Consider the following 7,472-nt stretch of genomic DNA (forward strand, 5'->3'; position numbering starts at 1 on the left):
ATATAGTCCCTTGAGTATTAATTAGTCTAGTATTTTTAGTAATAGATACATCCTGTTTGATAAGCTACATCTCCCACCTTAATTTATTACAATCCCCCCCTTTTTCTTTTGAGTATTAATTAGTCGAGTATTTTTAGCAATAGATACATTGTGTTTGATAAACAACATTTCCCACCCTAATTTATTACATCAGCAGGCCTTCCCACTTTATTTGAATGTGTTATGCCTTGCTGGCAACTGCTACGACCTGTAAAGGACTCACTCCAGCAGTTTACAGAATAATACTCCTTATTAATACACACGTGTGACAGGTTAAGGTTTGAAGATTGCCATTGATAGTATCTGGCTGCAAAAACATATTTAAAGCAATAAACTGTATCCTAAAGCAAGCTCCAATCCTACAAGCAATATTCAGTGCATGTGGAGTGTGGTTCTTAACCAGTAGGTGTCCTTATAGGGGAGAAGACATGTTCAGCCCATTGACTGATCCCAGCAGGTTTGATGGGGTCTTCCCTGATTTATTCCCCATTCTCAACTTATTTTTATGGTATTTCTTCAGGTTTATGTGGAGTTTGAGTGACTTTAGTCATAAACAACTTCATTTCTGATTGGTGTAAAATTCTCTCGCTTTGCTTTTAAAGATACAGTCAACAGAATATAGAGGGCATGCCCAGAGAGGAATGGTCAGAACTTTGGGATGGAACTGTGCCTTAATATTACAATTAGTCTGTAATGAACCAAGTTCGTTTGAGGAGAGAGATTTCGACATAGTTGTTGGCGCAGCAGCGGGACATCATCTATCTCCCTTGGTTGGCAGGTACTATGCAGTCTTATTCATACAAAGTACCACTAAGTTGCCCTCCCTGCAGGGATTTTATGGAGGGAGGCCATGGCATCTTCACTCTGCCCCACCCTCCATTCCATCCTGGTACCAGGTGCTTATGGTTGCGTGGGGAATCACCATGGAGCATGTCAACTTCATTCCATCCACGGAGGAGCAGCTTCAGTTCCCCCTATAATTCTTGGTCTCCTCTAATTTTTACCCTCAGCCATCTTCCCACAGGAGTATTGATGTGTAGGGGGATAGGAAGGCTCTGCAGAGGGATGTGGACAGGCTGGATCAATTGACTGAGGCAAATTGTGTTTCACAAGGTTTGACAAGGCCAAGTGCAGGGTACTGCACTTGGGTCACAAAAAATCAACCCCTTGCAGCATTCCAGACTGGGGGAGGAGAGTCTGGAAAGCTGCCCAATGGAAGAGGCCCTGGAGGTGCTGGTTGGCATCAGCTGAACATGAGCCAGTGTGTGCCCAGGTGGCCAAGAAGGCCAATGGCACCTGGCTGTGTCAGCAATAGTGTGACAGCAGGACCAGGGCAGTGACCATCACCCTGTGCTGGGCACTGGTGAGGCCTCACCTCAAATCCTGGGTACAGTTTTGGGCCCCTCATGACAAGAAAGACATTGAGGTGCTGAAGCGAGTCCAGAGAAGGGCAACAGAGCTGGGGAAGGGTCTGGAGCACAAGTCCGATGAGGGGCAGCTGAGGGAGCTGGAGGGGCTCAGCCTGGAGGAAAGGAGGTGCAGGGGGAACCATCTTGGATCAGAATCAGGGGGAAAGCCAACAAGGCTGACATCCTAATGGGAGTCTGTTACAGACCACCCAACCAGGATGATGAAGGGGATGAGTTATTCTACAAGCAGCTGGCAGATGTCTCAAAATCACCAGCCCTTGTTCTTGTGGGCGACTTCAACCTGCCAGATATCTTCTTGGAGCTCAACATGGCAGAGAAGAGGCAGTCTAAGAGATTCCTGGAGTGTATAGAGGATAATTTCCTGCTCCAGCTGCTAAATGAACCTACCAGGGGTGGGGCCCCACTAGACCTGTTGTTTACAAACAGAGAGGGGCTGGTGGGAGATGTAGTGGTCAGAGGCCGTCTGGGCCACAGTGACCATGAAATAATAGAGTTTGCAATACTCAGGGATACAAGGAAGGCCACCAATAAAACCTCCACACTGGACTTCCTGAGGGCAGATTTTGGCCTGTTCAGAAGACTGGTCCAGAGCATACCCTGGGAAACAACCCTTGAAAACAAGGAGGGATGGATGTGCTTCAAGAAGGAAGTCTTGAGTGCACAGGAACAGGCCATACCGGTGTGCCGAAAGGCAAGCCGGCGAGGTAGACGACCAGCTTGGTTGAACAGGGAGATTCTGAAGGAAATCAGGGATAAAAAGAGAGCTTATAGACTATGGAAAATAGGGCTGGCTACTCAGGATGAGTTTAAGAGTATAACTAAGTCATGCAGAAAGAAAATTAGAGAGACAAAAGCACAATTTGAAGGCAATTTGGCTACTTCTGTTAAGGATAACAAAAAGCACTTCTATCAATGCATTAATAACAAAAGAAAGGGCAAGGAAAACCTCCATTCCTTGTTGGATTTGGGGGGGAACATAGTTAATAGAGATGAGGAGAAGGCTGAGGTACTTAACACCTACTTTGCCTCAGTATTCACCAGTAGGACAGGTGGCCCTTGGGACAACTGTCCTCTGGAGCTGGTAGACAGGGACAGGAAGCCAAATAGCCACCTGTATTCCAGGAAGAAGTAGTCAGTGACTTACTGTGCCACCTGGATCCACGCAAGTCCATGGGACCAGATGGGATCCGTCCTAGGATGATGAGGGAGCTGGCAGAAGAGCTTGCCAAAACACTCTCCATCATTTACCAACAGTCCTGGCTCTCTGGGGAGGTCCCAGACAATTGGAAGTTGGCAAATGTCACACTAATTTACAAAAAGGGCTGCAAGGAGGACCTGGAAAACTACAGGCCTGTCAGCCTGACCTCGGTGCCTGGCAGAGTTATGGAGCAGATCATCCTGAGTGCAATCACACAGCAGCTACAGGATGGACAAGGGATCAGACCCAGCCAGCAAGGGTTTAGGAGGGGCAGGTCCTGTTTGGCCAACCTGATCTCCTTTTATGATCAGGTGACCCACCTGGTGGATGAGGGAAAGGCTGTGGATGTGTCTATCTGGACTTCAGCAAAGCCTTTGACACTGTCTCCCATAATATACTCCTGGAAAAGCTGGCAGCCCATGGCTTGGACAGGGGCACTCTGTGCTGGGTCAGGAACTGGCTGGAGGGCCCAGAGAGTGCTGGTGAACAGGGCTGCATCCAGCTGGTAGCCGGTCACCAGTGGTGTCCCCCAGGGATCAGTGCTGGGACCAGTCCTGTTTAACATCTTTATCGATGATTTAGATGAGGGGATTGAGTCCATCATCAGCAAATTTGCAGATGACACCAAGTTGGGAGGGAGTGTCGACCTGCTGGAAGGCAGGAGGGCTCTGCAGAGGGACCTGGATAGGCTGGAGAGTTGTGTGGATTCCAACAGGGTGAAGTTCAACAAGGCCAAGTGCCGGGTCCTGCACTTTGGCCACAACAACCCCCTGCAGCGCTACAGGCTGGGCACAGAGTGGCTGGAGAGCAGCCAGGCAGAAAGGGATCTGGGGGTGCTGATCAACAGGAGGCTGAACATGAGCCAGCAGTGTGCCCAGGTGGCCAAGAAGGCCAATGGCATCCTGGCCTGCATCAGGAATGGTGTGGCAGCAGGAGCAGGGAAGTGATCCTTCCCCTGTACTCAGTGCTGGTGAGGCCACACCTTGAGTATTGTGTCCAGTTCTGGGCCCCTCAGTTCAGGAAGGATATTGAGGTGCTGGAGCAGGTCCAGAGAAGAGCAACGAGGCTGGTGAAGGGACTTGAGCACAAGTCCTATGAGGAGAGGCTGAGGGAGCTGGGGTTGTTTAGTCTGGAGAAGAGGAGGCTCAGGACTGACCTCATCACTCTCTACAACTGCCTGAAAGGAGGCTGTAGCCAGGTGGGGGTCAGTCTTTTCTCCCAGGCAATCAGCAGCAGGACAAGAGGGCACGGGCTTAAGCTCTGTCAGGGGAGGTTTAAGTTGGATATTAGAAAGAAGTTCTTTACAGAGAGAGTGATCAGGCATTGGAATGGCCTGCCCAGAGAGGTGGGGGATTCACCGTCCCTGGAGGTTTTTAAGATGAGGCTGGATGTGGCACTGAGTCACAGTGGGATTGGATCAAGGGTTGGACTTGATGATCTCGGAGGTCTCTTCCAACCCAATTAATTCTATGATTCTATGATTCTTGCTCTCTGCAACTGCCTGAAAGGACGTTGTAGCCATGTGGGTGTTTGTCTGTTCTCTCAGGCAACAAGGATCGGACAAGAGGAAATGACCTCCAGACGAAATGGGGGGGTTTACACAGCATTTGGAAAAAATTGCTTCACTGAAGAGTGTTCAGGCATTGAACCAGGCTGCCCAAGGAAGTGGTGGAATCACCATGCCTGGAAGCTCACACGACATGCAGCTGTGGCGCTGAGAGACATGGTTTAGTGGTGGGCTTGGCAGTGCTTGATTGGTATGGATGATCTTAGAGGTCTTTTCCAAGGTTAATAATTCTGTGTTGCTGTTCTGTGATTCTAAGGGTGCTCTGCTTTTGCTAACAGAACAGAAAATGTGGTGCAGGCTTAGAGTTCTTTGTTTGTTTAGTTTACTTAAGGTAGGGGGTTTTTTTTGTTTTTCTTTTGTTTATTTGTTTTTTTGGGGGGGGTTGTGTGTGTGTGTGTGTGTGTGTTTGTTTGTTTGTTTGTTTTGTTTTGTGGTTGTTGGTTTGGTTTTTTGGTTTGTTTGTTTTGGGTTTTTTTATTTTTATTTTTTCATCTCCCCATATATGTGTGAGGACAATAGAAGCTAATTCTACTCTAACAGGTCAGAAGATTAACTGCCTTCATCTATCCCTGTCCTATCTCTACTGTCCCTGCTTATAAAGAGATATTACATGAAACTTTAAAATGAGCAGCACCTGGCTGTTACTCAGACTTGGGCTCAGCTCCTTGTGGAGAATCTGGCACCTTAAAAAAATAAGGGTATTACATCAGAGTCTCAGATGCTGGGTTTTCAAAGCATGGAAGATCTGAATCAAGTGCTTGAAACATAGGTGTCAGCTTTTAATTCAAATCCATGCCCTTGTATCTACAAGCGAGTGTGCATATTTTGGATACCCTTGTGCACCTCAAATGGCACCAACCCCTGTGATTCTGCATCTGAATGGGCTCACAGATGTACTGGGATGTGAGAGACATTGCACACAAACTGAATTGTGTCTATCACAGCTTGGCTCAGGCTGAACATCTTCCCCCTCCACAATCCTTGTCTTTCTCCTTCATGATGGGAAATCCCAGATGAGTAGCCTTGGTTTGCTAACTACTTAGGCTCTTAGATGCCCAATTTCTACTGGGAAAATCCATTCCATTTGTAACTCAACTTCAATGCTCAGAAGGTCTCAATTGTTTCAGGATACAATCCTGGGAAAGAGAATAAAAATCTCCTCTGAGCAGGTGTTTTAAAGTTGATGTGGAAATCTTAATTCAACCCCAAATCCTCCTTAGACATAGAAGGAGAGCTGGCATTGTATAAGGCATCATTAGTTAATTCTTTGCTTGTTTCTGGGCAGTTGCTCTTGAAAGAGAGATAGGTTGGTTGGTGAGGCAGCCTGATAGATTGTGTGGTGTTTGGGAAAGGAGATATTGCAGTGGTTGAGAGGTTGCTGTGCCCTAAATGGTTCTTCTCTCATTTCATGAACAGGGGGGAACCTTTTTGAAGGTAATATTGTGAGAAATTAATTTGTGGCTCTGAGCATGAGGTGAAAGGTTGCCCTGAGCCCCCTGAACTGATAAAGAAACTATTGAGATTCTACTCTGTTTGTTCTGGTGTTAAGGAAACTTTCCTGCCTCCCCATCCAGGAGGCTCTCTGGCATTTCCACCCACCTACCAGAGCCTTTCACTGCTGGGACCAAAGCCCCTTTGCAGCGGGCAGCTCCTGTGAGCTCATGGGGGCCCCACTTGAGCCCCTAAACAGATCACAGCCCCAGAGTCAGATCAGGTTTCCTTCCCAGCTGCACACTGGGTTTCCCATAGCAGAGTCTCAGACGTCTGGATCTTTAAAGCAATTTAATCAAGGCACAGTAACACAGAAACATCTCAAGCTGGGTGCCTGTGAACCCAGCTTGACTCCTTGTCTCCACCCCCAAATTATCGCAGACACAACTTCACTCCTTCCTTCCCAGGGTCTCTATCTCCTCCCCTACAGAATGCAGGGGGACAGAAAATGGGGTTTGCAGTCACACTGTAATGAGCTGTCTCTCCTCCTTCCTCCTCACACTCTTCTCCTGCTTTAGTGAGGGTCTGTCGCATGAGCAGAAGTCCTTCAGGGTAAGCTGGCTCCAGAGTGGCTCTCCACGGGCTGCAATCCTTCAGGGCTGCAATCCTTCAGCTTACACCCACCACATCTACTTTGGTGGTGGCTCATCCATGGGCTGAAGGTGGATCTCAGCTCTCCCATGGATTTCTGTGCATTGCAGAGGCACAGCTGCCTCACCATGGTCCTCTCCAGGGGCTGCAGGGGAATGTCTGCTCCGGCACGTGGAGCAACCCCTCCCCTTTCTTCGCTGTCCTTGTTGCTGCAGGACTGTTTCTCAAAATTCTTCTCACTCCACCTTAGCAGCCTGAGTTTTTGCCCTTTTTAATCTATCTTTTCTCAGAGGAGCCATGACTGTCACTGGTGGGCTGAGCTGTGTCCTGCGGTGGGTTCTTTTGAGAGCAGTGAAGTGGCTTTCCCTGGCACAGGGCAGCCTTGACCTTGCCTCACTGAGACCCCCACCAGGCCCCAGCTGCCAGCACATGGCCCAAGCACCTTGTACATATGCCTGTGGGGTCAATGTGAGGTGAAAGCAGGACTTTATTCCATGCTGCACCTTTCACAAAACTCATTTTACCAGGTGTTTTACTGAGCCAGACTCCACTCAAAAGAGTCAGTCTCATCTGCACGTTAAAAGCAGAGCAGGAGAGCATCACACAGAGCAGGGCAATCCTGTTCTTGCAGGAAGTGGGGCAGAGAGGACACTCAGGGCTGGTGTGGGAAGTGGGCTCTGCACCCACCTGTGCACCCCACGGCCATTCCTGTCTTGTTTGTGTGTCAGTGACCACCCCTGGAGAGTGACAGGGATCAACATGTTCACACATCAATCACTTATCAACCACTACCACACAGTAATACAGCTCATCATGTTACACAAGAACAGGGCTACAGCAGAAAGAGCTGGAAACTAAAATTGAATTAAAGCTGTTGTTTACTTCAGACTTTTCAATCAGGGAATACCAAAGTATTTGTAGCAGGTTTACATGATTGTTATTGTCCTTTTGCATCCAGCCCATATACAAAGACTAAATGAAGTTGTCACTGACAATAATGGAGCTCAAAAAACTATCTAAACTTAAAAATACTAATAATTATAATTTCATCAGCAGATGACGAAGCATTTGTGGCAGGTTTGCAATGTTTTTACAGCATTTTGCATCCAGCCCATGTACCAGGTCTAAATGAAGTTGTTACTGACACTAATTCAGC

The sequence above is a fragment of the Empidonax traillii genome, unplaced genomic scaffold (assembly GCF_003031625.1).
Source record: "Empidonax traillii isolate 1590-97213 ecotype Southwest subspecies unplaced genomic scaffold, ASM303162v1 scaffold190:size869923, whole genome shotgun sequence".
Lineage (NCBI taxonomy): Eukaryota > Metazoa > Chordata > Aves > Passeriformes > Tyrannidae > Empidonax > Empidonax traillii.